This window comes from Aythya ferina (assembly GCF_964211825.1).
Source record: "Aythya ferina genome assembly, chromosome: 9".
Classification (NCBI taxonomy): domain Eukaryota; kingdom Metazoa; phylum Chordata; class Aves; order Anseriformes; family Anatidae; genus Aythya; species Aythya ferina.
The window spans coordinates 12,174,693-12,190,110 of record NC_140305.1 but is presented as its reverse complement, the minus strand read 5'-3'; the positions used below and the strand labels follow the sequence as shown (position 1 = coordinate 12,190,110).

The window sequence follows — 15,418 nt, the reverse complement described above, 5'->3', positions numbered from 1 at the left end:
TTAAATGTTTAGACTGCAAGCAGTACAAGAAAAAGAATTGTTGTTTTTCCATATAGATATAAAATACTCAACTTAAAACTCTTAGAAAGCATCTTACTCTTCTGTAGCATTAGATTAGCTTCCACGTTATTAGGTAGAAAGCAGGAAATATCAACAGCAAGATCCTACTTAAAATCTTCCCGGAGTTCTCAGTATCTAACTACGCATTACAAAAGCTCAAAATCCAGTTGTCCTAGCTGAGAAACAAAAAAGAGATGCTCAAAAATGCAAACTGAAGTCAACTGAGCATTTTCGTAACACTTTTTCCCCAAACACAGCTATCAGGGACATCTATTGCAACACTTACCATTAATGAAAACAAACCAGAAACAAAGCTTCTGACTGAGGAACATGGGCCCAGGACTAAAGCTAGATCACTGTCACCCAGGCCTAACGCAGGACAAGGTTTTAGACCTTAGCAACACTTTTTGGTTTGGGGGTTTCAGTTTGTTATCCTTTCATGTAGAATCGTGCAGATTATACAGAGACCAAATAGTGCAAATGAACGTGCACAGTACTTCTCTCTCCAGCTATGAGAGACCAAACAGCACAAAGGAACATGCACAGTATCTCTCCAGCTACAAGTCTTCTCCTTCTCCAGTAGGAAGGCCCCCTCCAACTGCATGGCCCTGCCTCTGTCAAGTACCACACTCACAAGAGAGGGTACTCTCAGCACTGCTCCATATACAAATATTTCAGAAACTCACATGGGTAACAGGACACAGAGCTTCAAATCTGCAAAAACACAGGAAAACTGAGTCCATTGTAGGCTGAACTTCTAGCAGGCTTTCTTCCCACAGTGTGCAGTATTCACACACGGGAGGCCTGTGACTCCAGCACTGGGCATTTTGAAACAATTTCCACGCAGACCGAATGACAGCTGGCAAACACCTAGATGCATTTTTCACCTTTCACACTGCAGTATTAGCTTTGAGTTCATCAGTTCTGGGCAGTTCATATTAAAAAGAGAGAAAATGTAATTATCAATAAGCTAACTAACAGAAAAGCAACTTTACTAGCCTAAGTAAATTAATCACAATTGATACCACTAGGCAAGCAAACTTGGACTTACACAGACTCACGGCTTCCTTGTATGTGTTTACATAAAGTGACAGTAAAGTCTAAATCAAGATGTTTTAAACCTCAACTGTTTGTGACTTCCCATTTTGATTTCTGTTATTAAAGGATTTTAAAACAATACTGCACGGTCACTGCCTACAGCCCTAGAGGGTATGAGTACAAAAATAACAAAAAGATACCACAAACTCTACAAAATAAAATGGATTTAATTTCATTGAAGCACTATGTTCTTTACTTTGGGGATATTAACTTATTGTCTGTGACAGCAGGCAGCCTTCTTCAGCTACTCTGAATGCTGATAACATCACTTGAGGTATGACTGGAACAGAACTTGAAAAAGCCTTACCTAATTTAATACATTCAGCAAACTGAAATTTGTCTTTCAAACTTAACTTCCTCATCCTGCAAGTAAAACACTTGTTCATCCTCCACCCTCCAAAAAATATCCATGCTCTTTCCCATGGTTTACCTCTTTCACTAAGCACTCCATTTCTTCAAGAGTTTCCAAATTAATGATAATTAATGGACAAGGCAGAAAATATACCTGCTTCCTAGATATTTCTTCCAATGACAAAATAAGTCGCCTCACAAATATGCTTCCATGGGCTGTGCCTTTCCTGTGCACACTAAGCTGAATCGAGGGCTGTCTTAACTCTGAGAAAACTCATGGTCAGGGCCCAAGACATTAAACAGTTCATCCGTCACAGACAAAACCTACTCACCTTCACGACATTCTAGCTCCCAGTAGAAAAGCGTGAAAAGGCTCATTTTGGAAGATGCAATGGTCCATCAGTTTTTGCAGTTAAATTTCTTTGCCGTTCCTCTCAGAAACTGGTATTCTGGAGATATAAAAAGAACCTCTGTTTAAAATACAGCTCTCTCACAGACAGCAGTACTGTGTTACATAAACATTACGTTTTTCCTGCTTTTTACCTGGCACATACTGAAAGGTCACCTGAAACCAAACTGGTGGCTCCAGTTACTGAACAGCTATGCTGACAAATGGCAGTAAAGGCTCCAATCTTTACCTCTGCAACCCTCACGGTTTATGTATTTAATATCTATGTTAAAGTAGCAAACTGAGAATGTTGGGCTTATCTTGGAAACACTAACACTGAACTTTTCTGCTCAGTTTCACCAAGGTCTCATCAACAATAGATTAGCTTCCTTAACCTCATTAGGGACACTCAAGTACAACTGTGCTGCACAATGAGGGCACTTTCAACCCTGTTTGGTGTTTTGAGGAGTTGGACAGATGTTTGAAAATAAAGCTGAAAAGACAAATCCAAAACATTTGGATTGTAAATGAGCAAATGCCACATTAGAAACAAATTCCTTAACAGGCCCCATTTTGCAGCCAAAACATTTAGATCTCCGGCAAGAATTAACCCAGGTAGATAAATGGTTCACTGTGAGATTAACCAAGGTCATGTTCTCTTACACTCAGCTTTTTAAGATTCCTCCCCCACAAAAGTTCCCCCATTAGGAAATTCATTGTTGAAGCACATCATCAGCACAGGCTAAAGCAAAGCATGCTATGGCCTGTGAAGTGCTGCCTGCCCAAGAAAAGGCCACGTCTTCTGAAAAAAATCTGCATTTGAGAGCCTCCTCAACTGTGTGACTGCTGCAGCTGGATGTTCAGAGATAACTGCCAACTCATTAAAATCCAACATTAAAAGTTTATTAAATATGCAAGCATTAATGGAATTGGACTAGCAGCTATTTAGGCAGATAAAAATTCAACACAGCATGTCCTGCAGTTCCTGTTATCAATATTCTGTAGCCTGCCCTTTTGCAAGCGTCCATGAAAAAGTCACAATGCTATTCAGGGCAGTGAAACCCTCCATCTGTTCTAGTTTACTCAGGTCACATTCTCAAGGTTCCCACCAGGCAGGAAGCCTAGGAAAACACAGCTACTTCCCAAGAACTACAGCTCAGCTGCCACACTCCACTGCTTGGGATGTGATCTTCCCAAGAGCTTTTCCCCCCTTGGCTGTATCTGCAGGGCAAGCCCCATACCTCTTTGCAGGCTTACAGGTACAGAGGCTTTGCATACGTCCCAGACTCACAGTTCTTCTCACCTGGCTGCTGGAGTTTGAAAGAACTGCAAAAAGAGAAGGAGAGTGGAGTGTCAAGCAACATAGATTAAAGAATGTCAGCCTCTTCAAAGCAACTTTCCTCAGGTAACTGAGTGCACACAGCATGCTTGCAGAGCCCTGCTTGGAGCTACTCACTCGGAGAATCCAGAAATAAGCATCAGAGTCCTCCATGCAAACCACAATCCTAGTACAGCTCAACAAAATGCAGTTTCATTCCTGGATGACTCTGCAAAATCCCAGTGCTTGGTAAGTATCTACAGCAAAAACCTGGAGGTGTGTTCGGAGTGATATCAGACTTGGAAGCGTTCTTCATTAATACTATCAGCATAATTTAAACTGGCCCGGGGGAAAAGATGACAAGGAATATCTCTCATCACACAGCATAAACAAGCTCCTGAGAGTCTCTAATGCACCTCCAAGTGACTCTGGCAATAGCCTCGCTCTCTCAGTAGTGATTTCAAAGAGCATCTGGAAAAATTTTGTCCTCTAATTAAGCAAAAAAGTATTCTCTCAACATGCAATAGGTGTTGGGAAACAAGTGTATAGCATCTATGCCTTGGAGATGTGAGGTTTCAAAAAAAGACTGAAATGAAATCTTACAAACAGGAAAGAGCATGACTTACTGGGAAAGAATAAGAAATGAGGAGTATGAAGTATTCTAAGCTCTGAAAGAGACAGTGAACTCATTGAACACAAAGGGAAGCCAGCCTTTTGGCCGGGCAAGCTTTCTACTAACATTTTTCTTTGTAAAAATGATACTCTCTTACTGGAGAAAAAGCAGACCGTTTTAAGTGTCAAGAACGATCTGGCACTCAGTCTGTGCAATCCAATACATGAATCTGAAGTTTGAGCTGTCTCTTGGTCCTGTAACCATGTGGGCCTCCCACAAAATAGGCAGAAGGGTCCAGGATCCCTTGGCCAGGAGGGAATCAACAAGAGCATCCATCCATTATTTGAGGCACCACAACACATCACATCTTGCAGAACCCTGAGGAGCAGCCTGTTTGGGGTCAGACATACAGTCCCAGCGTATTTGGGGTCAGACATACAGTCCTCTTCAGTCAACTGGCTACCTGGTCATCTTACCGAGCCCCCAGACATAACTGTACTGAACAACTCCCATGCACAGGTTGCATTATTTCTCCCCAGCAGTTCTTGCCCCCAGGAATGAGCAAGGGATTATTGAACACAAAAAATCATCTCCTTGCTCACAGCTGACACTTTTGAACAATTTTCTGCCCCCTGGGTTGCAGGAGGAGTCTCTAAGCACAGAAGCACAACACATCAGTTAACCAGCAGCAGTATTTCCTCCCATTACAGACAGGCAATTACATCGAAACTACAGGGCACAGTACCTTGAGGAATGTAAATAAACCATAAAAAAGTACTGTATTTATAAGTGAACCAGAAGGTCAAAGTACTCCTACTCACCTATAAGCTGTGCTAACCTCCACCTGGGAAGGCACGGGGAGAGAGAAGCGCTCCCAGCAGCAGTGACTAAAAGCCCTGTAAACATTTCTCATTCCCTGAGGGGAGTCATGGTGCCACTGAGCAACACCACGAACTTCAGCATTCAGGTTGTCGTTAAGACAAACAGTCGGAAAACAAAGGATGTTAAGGAGAAGTCAGAAGTCAGTCTGCTACCTGCTGTGGCCCTTGGCCACCTGCATGAGAGCCCAACTCCTCCACCTCCTCCAACACTCGAGTGTTGGGCTGATGTGAAGCCAGCAACAGTGCTAGAAACACAGCACCAGTGGGAAACTGCTCTTCCAGCAGCACCCAAGTGGTACGCAGGGACTGATAACTGAGGAAACTTCACCCCTTCCAGCACTGACCCATCCTGACACACAGCAAAGGCCCAAACTGCAGTGGCCACAGCAGCAGGCACCAAATGAGACGGCGACCGTGCAGCCGCATGAGCACGCCAGCAGCAACCCGGAGCTGCAGGAGCCAGGGCATCAGCCTGTACCTGTGACTTGTCGGGCAAATCTGTTTCTCATCAACTTGCTGCTTGTGCTGGTACGTTCCCCTTGGCTTGGCTCTGAAGCTGGGCATGCTGGCTACCTTCTCCACTAGGGAACTTCAAAAATCACACGCGCTCTTGCAGCGGAGTCTACATCTAAATCCACCGTGAACAATGGGCTTTGCTCACAGTTCCCACCGCAGCAGTACGCTCACTCAGCAGATGAATGCAAGGACAAATGTAGGCCACACATGCAGGGAAAGATATCCAGACAACAAAGATACTATAGATGTCATTTTCAGAGTCAGGAAATGAACACTCACTAAAATAGCCTGCAAGTGCTGGGGTACAGCTCAGTATGAGCCAGATGGGCTAAAGGAAAAACAAGTTTCATCAGAAAGTTAAGAGTTTTTTCCCCACACACACTAAATTGCCTGATGAGTCATTAAAGAAAAATCTTTGTGATGTAACTATTCAGTTAGGCATGGGACTTATACAAAGAACACTCTCATAATCAGCTCTTGAAGTAATCCTCTGACCACCATCTGGAGGTCAGACTAAATCCTGATCTCGGTTTCGCTAAGCATCCACGCACCTTTGAAACCAAGATTTTAATATAAACACACCTGAGGTGAACCACATTGCTGCATTAAACTCCCAAAGCAGTAAAAGATGACAAACACTAAAAACCCGAGCGACCTCTCACTGCACAGGCTCTCTCAGACAGCTCTGTGATGCATGTTCCAGAACACGCACAGACTGAGCCAGGGGCGATTCAAGTCCATCACATCTAGGGAAACAGCTTCAAAACGAGTTAGTAAAAAGGCAGGGCTTACCAACCCAATCCTACATCTAAATCAAAACGTTTCTTCTGTTGAACCAAAACAACTGAAGCAAATGAAGTCCCAGTCCCCATGACAAACCCAACGTCATTCCGATAGCATGGAAATCTTCCCAGAATTGGATTCTGACAGTGAACCAGACTTACCAAAACAAAACAAACAAAAAAAATAAAATAACTTATTATCCCCCATGTAAATAATTCAAAAACATTTTACCACTAAGGCATGCAGAAATTCCTTCACCTAAAGCACCATGCATAACTAGTTATTTTTGGTATTGTTTGTTGTTTTGGGTGGGTTTTTTTTTGGTACCAACCTCTGACTAGCTGGAAGCTCCTATTCCCCACTAGCAAATAAAGTCTAAGACGCCTCCCACTTACAAAGCCTCTCAGCTAGAAAAATGAGTTCTCTATTATACAGCTTTCAGCGTCACATGCTGAGCTCCCCATAGCAAAGCACTCAAGAATGAAACATGCCACATCACCGAGGAACACATCTAATCTCATCAGTTCCAGAGGAATTCCTCCCTTTTCAAGGCAGTTTATCAACCAGATTTTAGACCTTTGCAAAAAAGCCTACAACAGCAAGAAGAGAGGCATGGAGCAGGCCCAAAATACTCAACTGCTTTTGCTTAGTTCCTATTTTAAAGGGAATCTTTACAAGAAAGAGAAATGTGTTGTTTTTTTTTTCTCCAAAAATGATAATGTTTGTAAAAAGAAACAAAGAGTCTTCTGTGCTGGAAGGAATGGCCTCAGAAGCCCCAGGCCTCTGCACTCTCTACTGGCACACAGAATTTCCTCCAGCTAAAGGTATGTTTAAGTACAAACAAGAGCAAGACCAGAAAGGATCACCAGACGTGCCAGCAGCTAGGAGACCGCAGATTCCCATCATTTCACTACCTACAGAGTGACAGAGAGGGGCTGTCGCCACCCCCTGCAGCAGAGCCCACCAGCACTCAACAAGAGCACACTGTGTGATGGTTGATGCTTCCTTAGCTAAAAAACACTAAAAAAAAAAAAAAAGATATATATTTTTTATATTTTCACTTCATACTTTTCTTGAAATGCCATTTTAATTAATGTTTATTTTCCGTGGAGACAGGAAAGACAGACATAAGGTGTTGAGACTCCGGGTTTATCATTACAAGTGTTACCAGGCTGAGCCCGCTGTGACCACTCGCTGTCTCTGTGCCCAGCAAGACCGGCTCCAGTCTAGACGGGGACAAGTTTTACCATGCCATTATCTTCGCTGCTTTCCTTCTGGCTACAGTGCTGGTGTTTGGCAAGGGTTACGCAGGGCCAAAGTCCTATACAGCAGGTAAATATTTAACTTGGGCACTGTACCGCAGGGACCCACCTAGAGTATGATACAGTAGCTTATTAAATCTTACACTATCTTTTCTCACCAAGAATAACAAATGGCGATTTATCTTCTTTATGAGAAGTTGTATGGACAAATTCTACACAAACAGCAGCTAAGATTCAGTTCTAATAATCTTAATAAATGACCTAAAAGAAAACATTCCCACAGAAGCATATTGCAATTTCTGAGCAATGTGATGTATACTCCAGAACAGGTTCAAGAGAGGGGCAGAAGAAACAGTTCAGAAATCGTTTACAAATTAAGAAAAACTCAGCACTTTTTCAACCACTTTACCACTGCAATTCTGCTATTGAACTTTATCACAAACTCTTATGTAAAGCTCTTCAGCTTTACAAGAAGTATATATTCTCCAATAATATTTGGATAAATCTACGGAAATCTGTGCTAGCACAGATTTCAGCTGATTTTTTAAGTGTAACCGATTTGGTTAGATCCCAGAATTATTCCTTGTATGCCTCTAAAGTAAACTACTGCTAATATTCTCATCTTTTGTGATATTTCCAGGCAGAGATCTTTCTCAAACCACTCATGAAACAAAGTTCAGATCAAAACACAGCAACTGAGACTAAAATTACCTGTTTACTACATTTCAATTGTTTATCCACCTGTTTTCTGTATCTAAGCACAGTTTACTTATTTTTTTGGCAAGTACTCCTATCTTTGCGTTTACCAAGAACTGCTTTTGTTCTCTGAAACTGAACACCTGTTTCAACCATGAGTCTAGTGCAGTTACTGGATAATTACTACAGGTACATTTCTAAAATTCTGCGATGCTACATTTCTAGCCCTGTATACTCAAGGTAACATGTACGCCATCTTTAAAAAAAAAAAAAAAAAGTAACTTTTATGCCATCCTTAAAAAAAAGTAACTTTTTTTTTTTTTTTTAAAGAAGTAGAAGCATTTTAGTTTGATTTAGTTTATTTCCTGAAAAAAGTCAGGCGTGAGGAGGCTGAGACTATCAGCCACATCGTGAAACAAGGAGGCAGACAGTACTGCAGAACTTTTACCTAAATGTCCTGACTAGGACCTGGAGGTGAACAGGGAACAAGATCTTCCAGTCTCAGAAGATAATAAAACAGAACCACTTGGCCAGCTCACCTGTCCAAGGAACCGCAGCCTCAGGGTGCACTTCCACGAGCAGCTTAACTGATTTTGAGCCATGCCCCAGCCTCAATGGGCGGGCCTGCCTCTCCCTTCTACAGGCACCAGCAGCACTACAGGCAGCCGGTCAGCTCGCTCACTTCGCTTTCTATCTGGTGCTAATTGCTGGCCAGATACGAACCCAGCCGGCCACACAACCCTTGATACCTGCTGCACACAAGAGGCAATGAAACTGGGTAGTTGGAGAGCAGGAAAGAGGCGCACAGGGCCACCTCCACATCACCTCCCACCCTTCCTGACAGTTCCCAGAAACACAAGATTTCGCATCTCCCAGGCTGCTTGGAGCTGTCAGGTCAGGGTTCAAAAACACCTCAGAATGACTGCTGAAAGCATTTCTCTTTATTTTATTTTTTTTGCTCTGCTTTGACAACACGATCAGTGTGCTAAGACCAGTCTAGCTGTGAAGTCATGTAACCAGAGGACATGAGAAACGCAAATGAAGCCACAATGTGATCTTAGTAGATTCAAGCCGCAAAACTCCCATAAAAGGAGGATGACAGATCCTGACCATTTACTCCCAAAACTTCATTTTCATTGCACAAGGCTTGCAAGTACACTGTTTGCTCCCATCTCCATCCCCCTCACAAAAACGGGCTGGAGGCAGCAGGCTGTGCCCGCGGGGAGGCCAGGGGCCACCTCCCCTCACGCCACTACCCCTGCTCTCCCTTCATCAGCTGAGGCCAGGCAAGGTGCCAGCTAAAGCCGCCCCTTTCGCTCTTCCAAACTTGCCACGAGAGAGAAGCACCAAAATTACTGCCTGCACTTTTTTAACTGAGCACGGCACAAACCCACAGCAGCCCGCGCGGACTTATTTTGACCCGCCGATCGCCTGCGATACGTTTTGCTCCGACAGGGTCGCGACAGACGCCACAGCCTTAACTCGGAGACGATTTGCTCCGGATCCTGTGCAAAGAGCTGGCTGAGCGCTGCCTCCTTCCCGGGGACGGGGGAGACCATCCCCTGCCACACCTGCCTCGAGAGCTCCTTACCGGCACCTCGCTTCTCCGTGGGACTGAGAAACAGCTCCTGCCCCGGGGGGAAGCTCCCAGGGACGCCAAAATGCTGCTTTCACTGCGGGAGGGACACCGGGGGGCAAGCGGGGAGCGCTGCGAGACAACCGGGAGGGACCGGGGGGCACCGGGGCTCCGCGCCGTGCCGCCCCACGCCACCCCCAAGCGGGCAGCAGCACCCAGCCCTATCCCCGCCGCCCTCACCCCGGCCACCCCCGTTACCTGGGCACGGTGTCCCGAAGCCGGCGGCTCGGCTCGGCTCTGCACGGCTCGGTACAGCACCGCCCCGCCGGGCCGGGCCCCCGAGCACCGCCCCGCCGCTTCCGGGGCCGCGCCGCCGGCAGGGCGCAGCCGTGGGCCGGCAGCCGCCGACATCTTGGGGCCGCGCAGGGACCCCGGGAACGGCCGGGCCGGGGGCTGGGAGCTGAGAGCAGCCCCTGTCCCCCTTTCCCTTCCCCCCGAGGCCTTCCCAGCATTTGTGACTGTTTATATTTCTTTGTGAGGGTTTACGGCAGATGCAGCACCAGGGAGGGGGCTACGGGAAATGTCACCCGAAGCTGGCGTTCCTCACGCTGATGGTTTTCGCAGGACCTGAGGTTTCCCCTGCTGTTGGAGACAGCTGGTGACGCCAGCCCAAAAAGCCAAACTGTCGCACCAGTCCTCCCAAAATGTTAGGATGCAGCCTATGTAGCCAAAGTGGGTATTAAGATGTCAGTCTTGGACAGGTGCTTTTAACATCGTGCTTCACCGCTGGACTTTACTGCAGTTTTGTTAGTGGTACATCTGCAGTCATCCTGCAGCCTGGAACAGGGAGCAGAAACACTGATTGATTCTGTGTATCTTTCTATCATCGTTATTGACGATTTTGTTGTCTCCTTGAAGAAATGTCCCTCTACAACTGCTTGTGTCGCTTTTATTTATAGTGTGTATATGAACATTTACATCGTATCTCAGCCTTCTGTATAAATCCCCTGGAGTTCCTCACGTCTGATTCCCATTTGCTTATGTCTGATGTCTCATGGTGATACTAACACCTTACAACAATGCTTAAACCGTGTGTAGATTCTACGGGAACTGTAATCTTCATTAGTGCTTTTCTGCAATGATTCCACATCATAGTATTTTTGCTTGTTCATAAGGACAATGGCATTGCTTCAATGCTAGTGGACTAGGGTACCCCGAACTGATACTTTAATTAATAATGTTTTCTGAAAATGTTCTGAATTTTCATTCACACTTCAATTTTCTGCCAGTCAGTTTTACAGTGAGCTGTAGAAGGGAGTAAAATAAGAAGGAAAAGTAAGAAGGACCACTAATGTCTACATTAATATACAGACGTGATAGCAAGCATCGTTTGTGCATGGACTTCCATTTTTTGAATGAAGTCCTGTATTGTTTTGGGTGATACTATTCCCTGTAAACTAGCCTGCGTAGTATAAACAAACAAAAAAGACAACTCTATCTGTGTGACAACACTAAGTGCTTATGTTTGCTCACCCAAAAAAAAATCTGGAAAACGCTCCCCGTGTGTATTTCTCTGCCGGTGGAAGCCGCAGTAATCAAGTCAATCAGACTGCATCGCGCTCGCTAAGCAACCAGGGACCATCTCTGAAGGCCACTGTGCTGCCGCTGTTTTGTCCCAAGTAACTCCAAGAGGAAGGTGTCTGCCGGCACAAGCAATACCGCGGCTTGCCAGAAGGTGTTGCTTTGAAACCATGCAATTATCCGAGCTTAAATATGAAAGGAAATAGGTTTGGACCATTGCACACAACTGATAATGAGTTCTCACTGCCAGAACAACGTAAGATTGTTCTGGCAGATTGTTAATTTTAAATTATCTTAAAAGCGATCATTTCAATCTTAAAATGGCTTGTATGTGCAGAACAATAGAGAGGGAAATAAATGCTGAACAGGGCACTGACTTGATGGAAAACATCGTGGTTTTGCACATTGCTAACAAATATGTTACAGCAGCTTTGTGTGTGCACAAGTGTCAATGGCTTTTGCTTTGCATGTTTATGTATTAAAAAAAAAAAAAAAAAAAAAGACAGACTTGGGGATTTTTAGAGGGGTAGCTCGTGATTTCAAGAAGACAAAGTACAGAGCAAAGCCTCCATATGACAACTAGCTGTCCTGCCCTGAACACTGTCTCACTGTGCTCTCCACACACATCTCAACAGAAAGGAGCTGCTTGTTTTGAGGGGCACACAGCAGTGGTGACTTACCGGAGGTACAACTGTGCTGCACCTACAGCCCTGGTTTTAAGCACCTATTAACAGTGATAAATACTGCATTTATAATTAAGCCTAGCCGTGGTCTGGGAGACAGAACAGGAGGTGAAGTTTTCAAGGCATCTAAAACCTTTTACACTAAAGGAAAAAAAGCCTAAGAAGATGCCCAGAAGGGAGGAGAAGTTTTTAAATATGCCTATCACATGAAGTGGCTCATTGCTAAAACAACCTCCTACAACTGAACAGCCTTCTACAGCTGAGGTTCTGCAGTGGAAATCTGAAGTTTAGGATAGGGTGATATTTTACAGCCCACAGTATGTCTTGGAGCACATCTTGTGTAGATGTAGTTGCTGCGCTTACTCCAGCTGCGCCTTTCAAAGTTACATCTGCCAGCCCTGAGGCCGTGAACTCCAGCTCACTGTTTTGGGAAACAGTTTAGAAAAGGACCTTACAGTTAGCAGAGGAGGTCACATCAGGGTGGGCATAACCAAAGAAGCCTTTGAAAACTATTTGATGACCAGATGTTTACCAATATTGTTTTTACCATAGATGGTAAGAAAGGTGGTAGCCTGGAGCAGAGGACAGTGTACCAGACAAAAGATCAGAGGTGAGTAGATCAGCAGCTGTTTTTTACAGAAAATAATCTACCCAAATAATCTAGTCCCCCAATAATCTTAGCTGTAAGAAGAAAAGCAGAAAACAGTTGTTGAATTCAGCAGGCCCTCTTACCACTTCAACAGCAGAGGGTAATTTAAACCCATTGTTTAGACCAGTTGCTGTCAAGATCAAGTAAGTTTTCAGAGCTCCCTCCCCATCAGTGCAGCCATGGGTTTTACCACAAAACTCAGCTTGGATTGTGCAGTGCAGCTAGCTGGATCTCCCATATTCCTCAGTAGTTTCAGCAGAAGTCCACTGCTCCTGCAGCTGATACAACATCACTGCAGTCCCTTCTTTTCAAATGCCTTTGGGGCCAGAGATGGACATCTTTTTTTCAACTAGTCTAATAATCATTTTTCAGGATTTTTTTTTCCATGTGAATAAGTTTATAGCAAATCAAGCTGCATCTTCTGAAGTACCATGGATTAACAGTAAGCTGGAATAAAAATTAACCTGAGCCTCCTGTAAAGCATTTCTTTGTATCGTTCAGCACTTTCTGAGCAAGGCTGATGATCCCAGGAGGTTGTAGGAGACTTGCCAGACTCGTGGTACTCCAACTCAAGAAGAAGCAGAGTTCTTTTTCTTTACCACAGCACATGCTGGGGGGTGGCAGACAGAACACAACATCCATATTCATTGAAATCTGTCCTTCGGTGAATATTCCTCATTTCCATTTCTCGTAATGGAGTCTCTAAGGAATTGTTATTCCCCTTTTGAAAAGCTTTTCACTTCTCCAGAACTGCAGTGGGCACGTGGTGTATCTTGTGAGATACACCTCTACTATGTAGGCAAAAGACCAGTAAACAAAGGGCTGACAAAACACAACAATGCTCACAGGAACATCCGCCACTATCTCCCTGCCTTCTTGTTCTGTTGAGAGCAAACCTTCAGTTACTTGGTCTTTTTTTGCACAAGATTAAGCCTTCACATAATCATAGTTTACTTCTGCAATGGCATCAGCTGTTGCAGAGGCAGACAAGACCAGGACTGTCTTTAGCAGAACATGAACATGAGCTATTTTTGAGATTCCAGTTTAGCTGTATTTTAGGTATGTTTTCTTTTGGCAGGCTAAGAAAGCTGTTACCACATCTCATGGCTTTATAGCCAACAGCTGTTTTTCATCAAGGTACAAACTGCCAGGCAGTCTGGAGGGAAGAGCACTGCTCCACGTGAAAGAGCCTTAGAAGCTCTGGCTATCTGTACAAGCTCTTGGTGAATTTCTCAAGAGCTTGCAGAAAGAAACTTGATTGTCTTGATTACATTTTGTCAAGGTTAACTGCACCAACTGGCTCTGCAGCCTCTTCCCACAGCTGTCTGTGCTCAAGATCAGATCAGATACCGCAGGGCTGCATTGCCTTGGATCAGACTGCTGTGAAAACAGCTAAGGGGTGGGGGGAAAGCAACAAACAAACAAAAAAATACAAACACCAAGACGCTTAATCTGGGGCCTGCCCATGCACCCTTCTTTCTCTTCTGGTTTGAAATTGCATTTTGAGGTTTGCATTTAAGCTCAGGCCCTTGCACTTAGTCCTTGTACAACTCGGCACAGAACACATTAAGTATTTGACAGAAAGCTCTGAAGACTTTAATTCTCTCTACCATATAAACTTAAATAAACTTTGTCTTCTTGTTACCAAACTCTGTCTTTAAAAGAAATAAAAGGCAAACAGAAAGCTTAAAACAACAAACCTTAAACATTTACTGGAACCTTTCTATGAATTTGTAAAGTCACAGAGCCTTCTGTTCCTGAAAACTGTTTTCTTCCGTGTTTATTCATGCTCAGAAGGGTCCTGCTTTGTTACAACTATGCTGGTTACATTATTAAAGGACAAGAAAAATAGACCTGTAAATTATAAACAGAAAGTACAACTAATCAGAGTGATCTTTGATTTTGTTCTGGTTAATAAAAAAAACAGTAGATCAGTCAGCTCCTACAACTGCACGGCACAGGTTACGGCATTTTTGTAAACTCCCAGAATACACTGTTTTACAAGCAAATTGCAGAGCATTATTCCTGATTTTGTTTTCTATCTTGCTTAACAAATGAACAAAGAGTTGTAGTGATCTGCCACATAGAACAAGAAAGGCAGCAGTTGCTGTGAAAGAAGACCGTATATTCATACAGAACCTTCCAGACACATAAATCACGTTCTATAATTACCTATACCTGTTCCACACCAGTGGAAGGAGCTGCAGCCCTTCTGCCCAGTGGTTGACTTCTAAAGGTTAAAAAGTGAAAAAAAGAAAGACTATAGAGATATAAAAACATTTCAATAAAACTTTCCACAGCAAGCTAATTAAGATAAACTCCACCCCATTCTGCGACCCACAGTGTAAGGTGGGCCACGTTGGATGCCCATACCTGGGAGCAGTGCGTGGCTGGTGCATTTTCCTGGGGAAGCTGCTGTGTGATTCAGCTGGGTCCAGGGGCAGCTCTGACCTCTCTGAGCCAGCGCTGCATGTGGGTGCTCCCGCAGCATCCTTGTCACATTTTCTGGATGCATTCTCCATCACCTGCACCAGGGATGGCTGTAGGATAGGACGACCAAACCAATAAACCCATGTAAAATCCAATAGGTCCATACAAAAAGTCAACAGTTCTTCAAGGTCCAGGAAATTTCCCTCTGAAGAACCCTTTCTTTCCTTTAAATTACCTTTTAGTACAACAGATACAGGTATGATATTAGAAACAACTTTATTTTTTCCTACCTTATTTTAGTAAGCTATTTCCTGCCTTATTTTAGTAAGCTGATATTTTTCTGGAAGGGATTTTATAACAACACTTACCACATCTCCAATTCATTAGCTTTTCTGTATATATATCTATATATATATATTTTAAATCACAGAATCATTTAGGTTGGAAAAGACCTGTAAGATCATGTAGCCCAACCTTTACCCTCACACACGGCCTGAGCGCCCAGCAGCCCTTTTCTATTTATCCACAGGGCA

General features: G+C 43.9%; 1 protein-coding gene across 5 annotated transcripts in view; it reads right to left on the bottom strand.

Moving 5' to 3' along the window:
* Positions 1-9,927, bottom strand: part of MAP3K13 (mitogen-activated protein kinase kinase kinase 13) — a 72,442-nt gene extending 62,515 nt beyond the window's left edge. The window contains exons 1-3 of one of the 5 annotated variants that reach the window (XM_084529867.1): positions 9,801-9,927; positions 3,139-3,223; positions 1,842-1,958 (exon numbers count right to left, since the gene is read on the bottom strand). The gene's annotated coding sequence lies outside the window, so the exon portion shown is untranslated. Of the gene's footprint in view, positions 1-1,841; positions 1,959-3,138; positions 3,224-8,505; positions 8,585-9,557; positions 9,731-9,800 lie in introns of those variants that run through there. The other 4 variants (XM_084529868.1, XM_084529863.1, XM_084529864.1 and 1 more) reach the window with 4 other exon arrangements.
* Positions 9,928-15,418: the final 5,491 nt, after the last annotated feature.